This window comes from Pygocentrus nattereri, chromosome 26 (genome assembly GCF_015220715.1).
Source record: "Pygocentrus nattereri isolate fPygNat1 chromosome 26, fPygNat1.pri, whole genome shotgun sequence".
NCBI classification, from domain to species: Eukaryota; Metazoa; Chordata; class Actinopteri; order Characiformes; family Serrasalmidae; genus Pygocentrus; species Pygocentrus nattereri.
The window spans coordinates 4,563,306-4,577,499 of NC_051236.1; the positions used below are offsets into that span (position 1 = coordinate 4,563,306).

At 38.6% G+C, this 14,194-nt stretch overlaps 1 long non-coding RNA gene across 1 annotated transcript; it reads left to right on the forward strand.

The window, feature by feature from the left end:
• The first annotated feature begins 9,522 nt into the window (after nt 1-9,522).
• Nucleotides 9,523-13,714, forward strand: LOC119262531. The gene is made up of 5 exons (XR_005129727.1): nt 9,523-9,590; nt 11,324-11,384; nt 12,000-12,071; nt 12,258-12,326; nt 12,550-13,714. It is a non-coding gene; the product is annotated as an uncharacterized LOC119262531 (long non-coding RNA).
• Nucleotides 13,715-14,194: the final 480 nt, after the last annotated feature.

Sequence of the window (14,194 nt, forward strand, 5' to 3'; positions counted from 1 at the left end):
GGACTGTTCAAAATGTCTCCATGGTTCAGTGTGAGGTGTAAACAGAGAGATTCAGAGGGTTTGGTGTGAAGTGGTTCAGACGTCTTTACAGTAGTGGTGATGGGAACCAGGCGTCGCCATGACAACAACACAGATATAGACACTTTATTTACCATCCAGAACCACCAGAGAACCTCCACGAGTCTTCTGAATTATTATACGGAATGTCAATGATGGGAAAATTGTATTAATTCTGAGTTATCTGTGGAGACTCTTTTGCCTCAAAATGCCCTGTCTGTGCTATTTTTCAAAAAGTGTTAAGTTTTAGACCAAAAGAGAGATCAGGCAGTGAATTCATAACCAATTCATGCAGCAACTTTCTGTGAGGGAGCTTTTAGAGGTGGACGTCTGGTTCCTATCACCGCCACTGTGGACAGCTAACTCTGAAAGTTTCTCTAGAACGGAGCGTTTCCCACCAAACCACTCGGAACGACTCTGTTTATGTCTTTAATTATTCAGAAGTTTTGAAAAACTGGTGGAGTTCCCCTTTAACAGTTATGATCTTAACGTCACAGGGCTTTAGGGAACTAGGCCGTGGTTAACATCAATCTAAAATATATAGATCTGTGCAAAAGTATTCTGGGAAAATGAGATACAAAGCCATTTATCTGGGCAGTTCGCTTTTAACATTGGTTCTCATGGAGGAAGTATTTACAGTTGCCATCCAGTGTCTAGTTTATCTAATAAATGCTTCATTAAATTAAGTCAGGTGCTGCTGATGCACAGATCCATGTGACGTCTGGAGAGCAGCGAGAAGTCAGGAACCAAACCCGTGCTCTTCTAACCGGATTCTTCTAAACTACATATTAATAACTTCAGAAAACTGTACACTTTACTGTGTTCGTGATGGTCTGTATCTATTCTATTGTTATACAGTGATAAAAGGCACAACAGCGCCTCTTCCACCGCAGGCGGCCAAAGAGGTTTCTACTCATGTACTGTGGAGAGCGTTCTAACAGGCTCCATCACCACGTGGTATGGAAACTGTACTTTCATTGAGTGGAAAGCTCTGCAGAGGGTGGTGCGGACAGCCCAGCACATCACCGGGGTCCAGCGCACTAACCTCCTGGATTTATACACCAGCCACTGCCTGAGGAAGACCAGGAGGATTCTAAAGGACTCCACCCACCCAAGCCACTGTCTGTTCTCACAGCTGCTGAGTGGGAGGAGCAACAGAAGCATAAAGTCCAGAACCAGCCGGTTCCGAGACAGCTTCTTCCCCCGGGCTGTCAGGCTGCTGAACAGCCAGTAGTGCTGGTGTACCGGTCTATAGGCCTGTCACTGCACCTCTGAGTCATCATCATGATGATCTCCATGGACAAACCAGACCTCATTCACACCAACAGACTCACTCTGATCCACTGCACCTTCAAATCTGTACTTACACATATAGAATGACATTTTATACATGTTCTATCTGTATCCTGTACAATCCGGAAGATTCTATATCAGTGTTCTGTCCCTGAGAACCTGCATCTTATTTATTATCTCCCTCAGACTCACTGCACGACGGTCCATTTCATAGTTTTATTCATAACTTATTACTGTACAACTGTACATTGGAATAGTGCCATACTAGTGTATATTGTGTATATGTGTATATTCAGAGTCAGTATATATATGTTTCTTTTTCTTCTTAGATATTTATATATTTTTATGTATTTAAATTCTATAAGGGGGCTACGCACCTAAGATTTTCCACTTGTGTAAATGTGACGTGACAATAAACGAGATTTGAAACGGACTTAAATAATAGATAAATAGTTTTAAACACTTTTGTGACCGTCTTTACACTGTACTGTATCAATTCTACTGCCGGTGAAACACTAAGCACTGTTTCAGAGGTTCCTGTTCTGCTGGAACAGAGCCCAATAGCTCTGTTACAAATTCTCTCAGAATGTGCTTCTGCTGCCAGCTTTCGGGTCCAATACTTTACTGTGTACTGTAAACAGGGGTCTGCCATTGTTTAGGAGCATGATGGCAAGAAAACTTTCCTACTAAAGTCCCAGGAGGCGGAGTTTCATAAACAGCCTGCTGCAAATTCTGCAAATCTGGAAATGCAGTTTTCTATTTGATTGCATAGGCTGCTCTCTAAGGGGCCAATATACTACATATTTATCATTGCTGTTAGAACAAAACCTCGCGTCTCCACAATGGTAACTTTGCAGGAGAAGAAAAGTCAATGGAGCCAGACTTTTTTCATTTTGGGCCGTTTCCTTTAGTCCATTCATCCAGCAATTTACACATAATGTAAAGGACAACAGGCATTTCCAAATCATGTCAAAAAGAAAAATGACAAAAATGGAGATACTAGAAGGTTTTTTCTCCGACAACAGTGATTTGCTACTTTATGTTCCCCTGAAGTTCATTTCAAAACAGTCATAATGCATTTACAGCTGACTGATTTCATGTCTCTATTAATCCCATAGACTTTAACAGGCCATTCTTTTGATTTTATGCCTTTAAGACTGTTATACTACGCAAAAGAGTGGGCTTGGTCAAATAACATTGCGTCAAATGAAAATAAGTTGACGTCCTCTGTAGAAAACATAACGCACATTTTAAAGCATAATTCCTGCTTATTTGCTGAATTTTACTCATATAGCACCTTTCATCACCTTTACAAGTGCTTTACAAATACAAGAAAATGCACAGTCGTTTAAACAAGGAGAATAGAAATGAAAAACATCATTAAACATGTTTAAAACAATAAACTGAGAAAATCACTGAATTAAATTCTCATTAGAAATTTAATTAAGATAATTAAAAAAATTAAAAGTTAAATTAGGGTAAAAAAGTGCAGTTACAGAGGAAAAGGGGCTAGAAATGTGAATAGAGTTTAAACTGAGCTGAAAGCTGCTCAAACAGGAACGTTTTCAGGTCAGATTTAAAAGTTGTTTGTCTTTTCTGGGAAACCAGTTAGGAGACCATTACAGTGATCAATCCTGCTAGAAATAAAGGTGTGGACGAGTTTCTCCAGATCTGATTTAGTCAGAAAATCTCTGATCTTGTCGGTGTTCTTGATAAATAGCTGATTAAATTAAACTACAAAAATGGACACATTTTAGATTTAGTTTTTTCCAATATGTTAAAATCAAGCAAAACGTTATGAATCGTGCACTAAAATTAGGAGAAAATGTACTATTTCAGACATCTATCTGTACAGGTTGTATAGAACATGTAATTTGACTGTGTTCAAACTTTTGCATACAGCTGTAAAAGAGCTTTGCTCTGATTGGCTGCCTTTTATGTAGCTTATTCTGAAAGCAATCTGGGCGAAACACTCCTTATAACTTCAGTGTGCGAGTGGACGGGGCTAAACTGCTATAGGCGAATATATACTAACTGAGCACTTTATTAGGAACACTACATTAATGCTGGGCTGGGCCTCGCTTTGCACTTAAAACAGCCCCAGTTCCTCGTATCATGGATTCAACAAGATGTTGAATCACCTTGAGGTTCTGGGCCATGTTGACATGCCTTGTTGATGTGAGAGGTCAGAGGAGAATGGGCAGACTGGTTCCAGATGATAGAAAGGCAACAGGAGCTCAAATAACCAACCAAAATCTCTGAGGAAGGTTTCCAGCACCTTCTTGAAAGTCTGACATGAAGAATTAAGGCAGTTCTGAAGGCAAAAGGGGGTCCAACCTTTTACTAGCAAGGTACCTAATAAAGTGGCTGGTAAGTGTATATGATTCTATATAGCACCAGAAAGGGTTTTGCTACTGTTACGATGTCAAGCTTGTACACAATAGAAAAACACTTTTTGGTGCTATATAGAACCATTAGGCACAGTCAAACAGTCTGAAGAACTGCTTCACCATGCAAAGAACTGTTTAATCATGCAAGTGCTTCTTTGACTGTTCATTGTTCTATACAGAACCGCTGAATTCACTAAAGAACCCTTGGAGAACCATCGTTTTTAAGAGTATTAAACTTTTTTATTGCAAAAAAGTGAGGAAATCCAATTGTCCACAATACAGGTGCTTTAAAATGATGAAGCCTTGTTTAAACATTACCTGAAGCTGCTGGCCGTATCTGATTGCACTGCACTGCTGCCACATGATTGGCTGATAAGATAACTGAGTTGGTGTACAGGTGTTCCTAATGAAGTGCTTGGTATGTGTGACACCACGAAAAGAATGAATTTGGAATGCAGCTTCATTTCCATATATGGACTGTATGACTGGGGAGTGAATGGCATGCTTTGCTACTCTGTTATTTCAGCAGGAGAAACTGGGTTTTTCTATGAAATTGGCACTTTAAAACTACTTATTTGCACTCTGTACTCAACATCAGACGCGTCGCTCTCACCCGTGGGACGACTGAAAGATCTTAGATAGTCCTTGTCCGACCTTTGCCCACTTAGATTTGTGTCTACTGTGAGTAGCTCCACAGCTGCTCTCCACCCTCATCCTTAACCAGCAACTACAAAACTGCTGAAAAGCAGCAAAAAAGAAAGCAGCTTATGCAGCGTTTCTTCTGAAATGAGTGGAATTGATCGTGAGTTTATCCTCCTTTGCTGCAGTAACAGCCTCTACTCTTCCGGGAATGCTTTACACTAGATGTTGGAACATTGCTGTGAGGATTTGATTGAGTGTTAGTAAGGTCAGGTACTGATGTTGGATGATTTGCTCCATAAAATATGGCAAAAACACCATTTGTCATTATAATCAAGGCAAATGAACATAAATATAGAAAAAAGTAACAGCTTTTCCCACAAAAACGCAGCTTACATCTTGTGGGTTGGTCTGGAGAACGGATTCTCCGGGACACCCCTGTCACAGCGAATTTAAGGGCCCATATTCAACATATTTTAGTATGGAATATTTTTCCTGGAGAACCGCTTATGGGGTTTGTGTGGTTTTATGTTCCAGGCACAGTCATACCAATTATTTGTTTTTATCTCTTAACAATTAAACAGGCTGCTTTTGTTACTGTGGCTTTAAGACTGACGTATGTAAATGAGCTCTGTTCTGATTGGCTGTCATTTAACGTGCCTTGGTCGAAAAGCCATCCAGGCTGAATCACTCCTTTCAGTTCCAGTGAGGGTGGGTGGGGCTAAACTGCTGTACGTAGACTAGGCATATATATGTGCAAATGCGCTGGTTTTTGTGACATCACAGTAGCAATTCAGTACAGACAATGGTTCTGTATAGAACCCTGGACACTCAAAGAACCATTAGCGTAATAAATGGTGCTTTGAAATAGATGGATGGTTCTTTGCATGGTGAAATCATTCCTCAGATTGGTGGAGAATGTGGTGTAGATGGTTCTATATAGCACCAAAAAGGGTTCTGCTACTGTTATGATGCCAAGCTTGTCATTTTTTGGTGCTACATAGAACCATTTTATAAAAAGGCTGTGCATAGAACCATATAGAACACATTCTCCATCAATCTGAAGAGCCGTTTCAAAACGCAGAGAACTGTTTAGTTCTTTGTACTAAAGAACCCTTGAAGAACCACCTTTTTTTAAAGTATTTTTAAGTATTATTGCAAAAAAATTGAGGAAATCCAATTTTTCATTTTATAGGGGTGCTTTAAATAATGAGGCATTGATTAGACAAACACGGTATTGGATGAGAAGAAGTTTGGAAATGGATAAACAAACATATGCATACACATAAACTGGCAGTCGTGAGGGGAGGGGTGAGGGGTGAGAGGTGGGGGGTGGGGGTTTTGGGAACCAGCCCTGTGACCAGATCCCAAGAGCCAACAGTACGTGACTGAGGTGTCCTTGAGCAAGACACCTGACCCCCAACTGCTCCCCGGGCGCTGTGGATTGGGCTGCCCACTGCTCCGGGCAAGTGTGCTCACTGCCCCCTTGTGTGTGCGTTCATTAGTGTGTATGTGGTGTTTCACTTCACCGATGGGTTAAACGCACAGGAGAAATTTCCCGTTGTGGGACTAATATCACATTTTATTGTGTTTTAAGTTAATTCATATTGATTATACGATGTGTATTTCTGAGCAGATAAATGCGTCATGTCTGAAATTTACTGTATTTACAGTAACATCTACCAAAACACCAGTATTTTACCGTTTTATAAGGAGGCCCAGTTACACTGACAGCCTTACGACACCCTGTTCTCCTGCTGTTTTCTCGCGCTCGCTGTCATGATCGTGTTCAGACATGAGAGCGAGTTTCAAAGCTATAGGGAAAAAAAGATGATGAGTGATGAAAATGTTATCCAGTTGTGGTTTTCTTCCATTATGAGCCTGGATGGAGTGTCTACATAGCTGCTGTGAGCTGCTGCCTGTCCTGTGGACCCCCTCACCCCACCCCACCCCACCTCCCGGCAATGTCAAACTATAATGAAGAACATTGCTGCTTTTTGTGTTTGTGTACGTGCTAAAACAAACAAGAAGAATACGGCTCTCATATACAAATATAGGTGTATTTGGACATTTGTTCCAGACTGTAAAACGTGTTTTAATCTGATCGCGTTAGACAAACAGACGGTTCCACTACTGCCGTTTCCATTTCAGTGAAGTGTTCCGTCAAAGAGCAGGCGATGAGGTTCAGATCAGCATTTCTTTGAGGTCGGTACTAAAACACTTTGAGGTTTCCACCTCTGTGCTTTACAGTAGCTTTAGCACCGTCTGGGTGGAGTTCTTCTCCAGGAGTCCACACAAAGAGTCCAACGTCAGTTTGAAGTTGTATTAGTAGTTTTTCTCTAAATTTTTCAGTAACATAAGAAACATGAAGAGATGCTTTGGGGCCACTGTGTGACGTTAATCCCACACTTAACCTAAAGAATTTGACTACAGTCCATTTTAAGTGCTTAAAGTGTCCAAATAGTTTTGAAGTCCCACAACAGAGGAAAGGAAAGGAAAGGAAATGAAAAGGAAAGTAAAGGAAAAGGAAAGTTAATGAAAGGAAATTGAAATGAATGGAAAAGGAAAGGAAATGAAAGGAAAGGAAATGAAAGGAAAATAAAGGAAAGGAAAATTAAATGAATGGATAGGAAAGGAAAAGGAAATTAAATGAAACTAAATGAAAGGAAAAGAAAGGGAAATTAAAGTGAATGAAAGGAAAATGAAAAGGAAAGGGAAAGGGAAATGGGAAAGAAAAAGCAAGGAAAGGAAAGGGAAAGGAAAATGAAAGGAAAAGGAAGGGAAATTAAAGTGAATGAAAGGAAAATGAAATGAAAGAAAAGCAAAGTGAATGAAAGGAAAATGAAAAGGAAAGGGAAAGGGAAAGGGGAAAGGAAAAGAAAGGAAAGGAAAGGAAAGGGAAAAGAAGGGAAAAGGAAAGGAAAGGAAAAGGAAAGTTAATGAAAGGAAATTTAAATGAATGGAAAAGGACAGGAAAGGAAATGAAATGAAAGGAAAATAAAGGAAACGGAAATTAAATGAATGGATAGGAAAGGAAAAAGAAATTTAATGAAACTTAATGAAAGGAAAAGGAAGGGAAATTAAAGTGAATGAAAGGAAAATGAAATGAAAGAAAAGGAAAGTGAATGAAAGGAAAATGAAAAGGAAAGGGAAAGGGGAAATGAAAAGAAAGGGAAAGGAAAAGGAAAGGAAAGGAAGGGAAGGGAAAAGGAAAGGAAAAGGAAAGGAAGTTTTTAAAGTTAATGCTTACAGAAGTATATTTCGGGCCACTGTATGGTGGCAAAAGTCCAAGAGGAGGAGAAAGAAAAGGGCAAAACATAAGACCGGTCAGAAAGGCAAAGGAAAAGGGAAAGGAAAAGGAAAGGAAAGGAAGGGAAAAGGGAAAGGAAAAGGAAAGGAAAAGGAACGACTGTGTAAAGGCAGAAGTGAGTGATAACTACTCGTATTCCGGTTGGTTTGCATGTCTGATAAAGCTTCACTCCATGAGGAACAGAATTGACCAGTCGGGTCACACGTAGCTCCTAATTACCTCTGGGGTTTCAGAACCGGACAGAGCCGGGCAAACCTCCGTTTCTACGTAGTTCTACCAGATAGCCCGCGCTCGGAATGGATGGCCTTCATACTGGATGGCCTTCATACTTCCTTTTTTCTCCTCATCAAGATTTTTAGCTACTTTTACTTCTTCTTATGAAGAAGCGCTGAGGAGAAAGCTGCTGATTCAGAACCGCAGACTCGACGAAATGGGCAAGGATTTGCTGACGCTCCCTGGAAGATCACGTCCTATAATTTTCCACGATCATACTTCCTCATAGGCCGCTACTTCCCCCTCTGTGTACAACTGTCCATTTCACACTCTGAGCTGTTAATCTGTTAATCTTCCCTTTTGAAATACCAACTATTTAAATAAAACCTTTATTTTTAATGCATTTTTCCTCCTCTGTCCTTCTACAGCTAAATATTACAGTCTTATTTAGTTTGTTTGTGGATCATATCACTGTAAAAGTGGTTATATAAGATGATAATATGACAATATTTATCATTATTGTGATATACTGTGCATATCATTAGTGATAATTAGACCTGTTTAACTGGATTTAAAGCAGAAGTGAAATATTGAATAAAATCATTATACTTTACGATGCATTTGCTTAACTGTGTAATGTGTATATGTGTGTGTGTGTGTGTGTGTGTGTGTGTGTATATATATATATATATATATATATATATATATATGCTTTAACACGTCACACTATTGTGTTTTTTTTCTAAAAGTTCTACTACTTATTTTGTTATTTTGGTCTGTCTTATTTAATCAAACCTCAGAAAAACAAAACATTATGATGTTTGTTGTATAAATGTCTACAAGAACTACTGTATTTTCTATATATGGACTCCAATTATGATTACCGTTATTATTATAATAATCAGACAGACAGACAGACAGACAGACAGACAGACAGACAGATAGATGGATGGATGGATGGATGGATGGATGGATGGATGGATGGATGGATGGATGGATGGATGGGCGGACAGATATATAGATAGGCAGACAGACAGACACACAGATAGATAGATAGATAGATAGATAGATAGATAGATAGATGGATAGATACACTGTAAAACCTAACTGCATTTCTTACTAATATAATTAAGTTAACATAACTTAAATAACACAGAAATTTATCATCACTCATGCTGATAAAGTCAAACTAACTCAAAGCGATTTGTTGCAATAAAAACTTGATTGTTTTGAGTTAGATCACCATCTTGGTATAATTTGAGTTAATATGAATTTATTAAAATATGTAATCTTTACTATTTTCTATTAACTACTGTTAACTAAGTTTACAATTTCTAAAGTTGTGGAAAGAAATCTACCTTTTTCCCCCATTTTACTTCATTTTCCACTTTATCTTATGTCAAATACAATCCAAATTCAGATCTGTGTTCTGTAAGGATACATTTTAGCGACAGACTACTGTTAATAGACTGTGCCAGTAAAATATTTCTAAGTCCATTTGGGCACGTATGCGTGCAAACTGTTCGGAATCAAATCGAAACTCGCCTCTCACGTAACGTCTTGAATACACTGCCAGCCCTACTAATTACATGGAACGTTGCTGAAACTCCAAAGCCTTCACCCTGAAAGCACTTGTGAACACCTGAGGATCATCTCCAGCAAAAGAGATCATCACTGGGACTTCGAAGGTGAGAGAAACAGCCTATTTGTTTGTCATATATTTTTGGATCTCGGAATTATTAAAGTATTAGACTAAACCAAGCAAATACGCCGGTTATTTTGTTACAAGCTTATGGCAAATAACAAGCTAACGTTTTATGTGACAGCCTAGCATGCTAGCCAGCTAGCTTACTGAAGGGAGTATTCAGTGTTAGCAACGGACATTTGAACACGGACAAGCGTTGAGGTCAGCCGTTCATATTCGCCCTGCTGCTGCATTTTGGATGTAAAATTGCTTTTTATGTTAACTATTGTTTTGACTACGTCTGTTGGCTGAATTAGACATTTGTTGGCTATCAGTCATTTTATCTAACTACACGAACTTGGAAAACTTGAAAGTAACGCCACAAAAATAATGCAGCAGCTGAGCCTAGCCAGCTAACCCGCTGAGTAGCTAGAACTACCTAGCATCACTCGTCCATTTTATGCTTAATCAGTACAGAACTTGATAAACTTTGCCGTGAGTGTACCAGACACGTTGTACTGAAGTAACATTGATTAATGCTAGTTGAGTTGTTAAGAAGCAAACCAATGGACAGCACATTTATTAAATGTTACTGATTATAAACGACTAACTTAACGAGTGCTTGTTTTGTGGGTGAGTAGGCTCAGCAAGTGGTAGATATCCAAGTTTTGCCACATTGTGTTGGTAAATCGTGATGTAAACTTTTTCCCGAATCAATCTGTCGAATTTAGATATGCACCTTGTCCTGTTGTGAACTTACTCTTGACAAAATTATTTGCATTGTTCTTTTGATGTTAGGTGTTGGCCGAGGTGGGATACATAATGTGGAAATGCAAGTTGTGTGTATTCTCTAGCTCCATCAAAGTACAGTTATTAAGACATTACAGACTCCAGCATGGACAGTATTCAACAGTTTCACCCTTGCCATGCTTGTATCACCACTGCATGTACACATTTAGCACTTTCAATTCGCTCAAGATACACATGTCTAGAGTGCATCCTGTGAAAAGGAAAGAAGACAGAACTAGTGTCAGTGTAGTCGACAGTTTAGCTTTTCATTGTCCTCTGTGTGATTTTAAGCAGCCATTTGAGGAGAAGGATATGTTTCTTCATTTAAGACAGAAGCAAACAGTGCCATGTCCTTTTAGGCACTGCACATTTAAAACAAATGTCTACTCCACGTTTAATTCTCACAAGTGTAGGGAACATCATAATGCTTCAGAATTTGATGTATCCATTGTTGTGCAAAGTGAGACAGATATTTCTCATGACCGGGAAATTGAACAAGATCCTTTAGATGTGTCGGATGAAGATGAAACCATACCAGAGACAGGTACCAGCACTGGTGAATTAGCAGAACAATTGCAGTATAATCTAGCAGCATTCTTTTTGAAGTTGCAGACAATTCTGCATGTATCAGAAAGAGCAACGCAGGAAATTATTGAGCACATTGATCAGTTATTTTCACTTTCAGAACCTATTGTCAAAGAAGCTGTTATCAAAATACTGAATAAGCATAACTGCTCTTTTACGGACACAGTTGTAAATGAAGTTGTCCAGGCAGTTTCAGAGAGTAATATTTTGCACAAATCCATTACATGTGAAGCTCCTCTGTCAACAGCTAAGAGGAGAAAATCATATTATGAAGAAAAGTTTCCATATGTTAAGCCTGTCGAGTACCTCATTGAGTCTTCCCAGCATGCTTATATGTATGTGCCCATTCTCTCATCTCTGCAGGTTTTGCTAAATAAAGCTGACGTTTTTGAGGCCATCCAAGAAACCAACACACAGCAGCCTGGTGAGTATTCTTCATATCGTGATGGCTCTTACTATCATGAAAATCCACTTCTTTCAGGTGAGGGAATGAAGATATCTGTAATTCTCTATGTGGATGAATTTGAAATTGCTAACCCTCTTGGAACTTCAAAGAAAATACACAAAATATATGCTGTTTACTGGATTTTAGCTAACCTGCCAGCAAAATACCGCTCAGCATTACACTCAATGCAACTTGCTCTTTTGTGTAATTCTAATGATGTACGACAGTTTGGATATGCAAAAGTGTTTGCACCTCTCTTGAATGACCTTAAGACCTTGGAAGTGGAAGGTGTCTACATTGAGACAGTTGGAGACTGTCTCAGAGGAACAGTGTTCTCTGTTGTCGCTGATAACCTTGCTGCCAATGGGCTAGCTGGCTTGAAAGAGAGTTTTAGGTGTTCATGCTGCTGCCGGTTTTGCCTTGCTACCAGGAATGACATGCAGACATCAGATGCTGGAAGTTGTGAGATGAGGACAAAAGAGCAACATGATCACCTTATTCAAAGAATAAAGGACAGTCACAATCAAGAAGATTATGGTGTTAAAGATACTTGTGTTCTCTCTGACCATCTGTCTTTTTTTCATCCCATCATAGGATTTCCACCCGACATCCTACATGATCTGTTAGAAGGTGTTATTCCAGTGGAGCTTGCTCTCTGTTTAAAAGGTATGATAATGAAAAAATATTTCTCTATGGAGGATTTGAATAGGGCAATAATGACCTTTTCCTACCAGCATAATGACAAAGTTGACCGCCCCCACCCGATCCCGCAAAACTTTGGCACTCGAGGAACAATAGGTGGGAATGGGCATGAGAACCACACTTTGCTTAGACTGCTTCCACTTCTCATAGGCTCAAAAGTTCCAGAAGGGGATCAGTATCTTGAAAGAAGACTCATCAGCAGTCTTCAAGAACTGCAAGGTACATTTATATATTCTCTTACTTTTATTCATCTTGTTGGTGCAGATATGCAACTGTTCTCCATAAAAAAAGTGTGGCTATCATTGTTTGCTATGTTGAGAATGTGTTTTTTTTTGGGGGGGGGTTTTAATACCCCTGCATGGTTTATATTTTGTACAGGACTTGATGCCAGTATTTTTCCTTTCATGAACCCATCATATCTAAAGGTGTTTTCTTCTTTCAGGAGGAGGAGTTTGAAGAATTCCTCAAGGGGCCAGTGCACTGGTGGCTGTGGTAGATGAAGACAATGTGCCTTCAGTAATCCCGTTTCAGCCACTCAGTGTATCGGTTATCCTTGAGGATCAGGTGGTAATGTCCCACAGATCTTGGGCAGATGCACTGGTAAATTTGTTTGGCTTACTGTTTGCTCTACATTTGAGCTATCCAGAGAAGTTGGCAGGCTTCTTTGAGTTCGTCCAGATTGTCATCTTAAATCTTGATGATGGAAGAAGGCAACTCAAACCGAAGTTGCAGGCATTGAGGAATGAGCTAGATTGATTTTCTCAGACTGAATATGTTCTGACAGGTCAATGGTGCTTGAATGTAATCATTGGGCTTTAATGCATAAGCCCAATAGTGAAAAATAATTAACCTGCCAAAGGTTTTACTACCAAAAACAATATACATGTTCCAGAGAACCAGGCCATTAGTGGGTTTTTTTCCCCCAGTATCATTGTTTGTGCTGAAATTAATTAATCAAAATTAATTGATCAAAGAGGCAGGTAATTATTGTATGCTAAGTTATTGTGTTCTATTGTTAGTGCATCTAGATTTAACTAGGTTCACAAGGTTAATAAATATGACTATTACTATAAGCAGATCAGTGAAGTGTACTCATTTGGCAAAGAACTGGTGGTGAAAAGTGTTGAAGTACAATTTGTTTGGGTAAAAATATTCAGCAATAACCATTGATGGAAATGTGTACTGAGATTGTGTACATAACACACATTTTGCTGAGAACTAGTGTTTTTATTTTTATGTTTCTTTGTAACTTGTTCAGGTCATGATTCTACCAACAATTGGTTGTGTTCAGTGTTGTTGAAATTGAGGCTGACATGTAAATATTTTGGTAATGACTCTTCCATTTATAGCTGTTCTCAAACACAGTCAAGGCTGTGCATGTAAGGCACATTTAGCTGATAATAGTGTTTTTTGTTGACAGAATGATACTTTAACCACAGGAAGAGACTGTGACAGTGATATTCTTTAAGGTGTGTGTACCTTATAGCAATGTTTTAATTCCACATTCCTCTTTCTTGATTTTATTTAAAACAGTAATGTTTATGCTTTTAAAGATTGCTTATTTAACTGTGTTGCTCTCTTTTCCAACTATTTTATTTATTTTAGGTTTTTTTTGTTTGGTGGTGTTTTGTTTTGAACAACTTTAGTTTTTGTGTCAGCTGTGGGAGGATATTCATTGCTGTTTAAGTTATCAGACAAAATAAATGTTTACATGTAAATGTTTTGGTAGTGATTCTTACATTTATAGCGGTTCTTAAAAAATGTTTTTGTTTTAAGTGTTTGATTTGAGTTAATGCAACTTAAATTATTTAAGGCAATCGGTTTCCTTAAATGAAATGAGTTGCTACTGTTTGATAGGAAGTTCGTACAACTGTAGCCTAGTTTTTTAACCTTAATAGTTGAAAATGAGTTAGTTCAACTTGATTTTATGGAGTTGTGTAAAAACAATGAATTTAAGTTAGTGTAGTGCAAGTCTGTTAAGTCAGACATACTTAATTTGAATGAGGTAGTACAACTGTTAAACGAGTCCAGAATACTTAAATAAAGTGACATTAAAACTGTGAACAGAGTTAGTACAAGTCACTTAA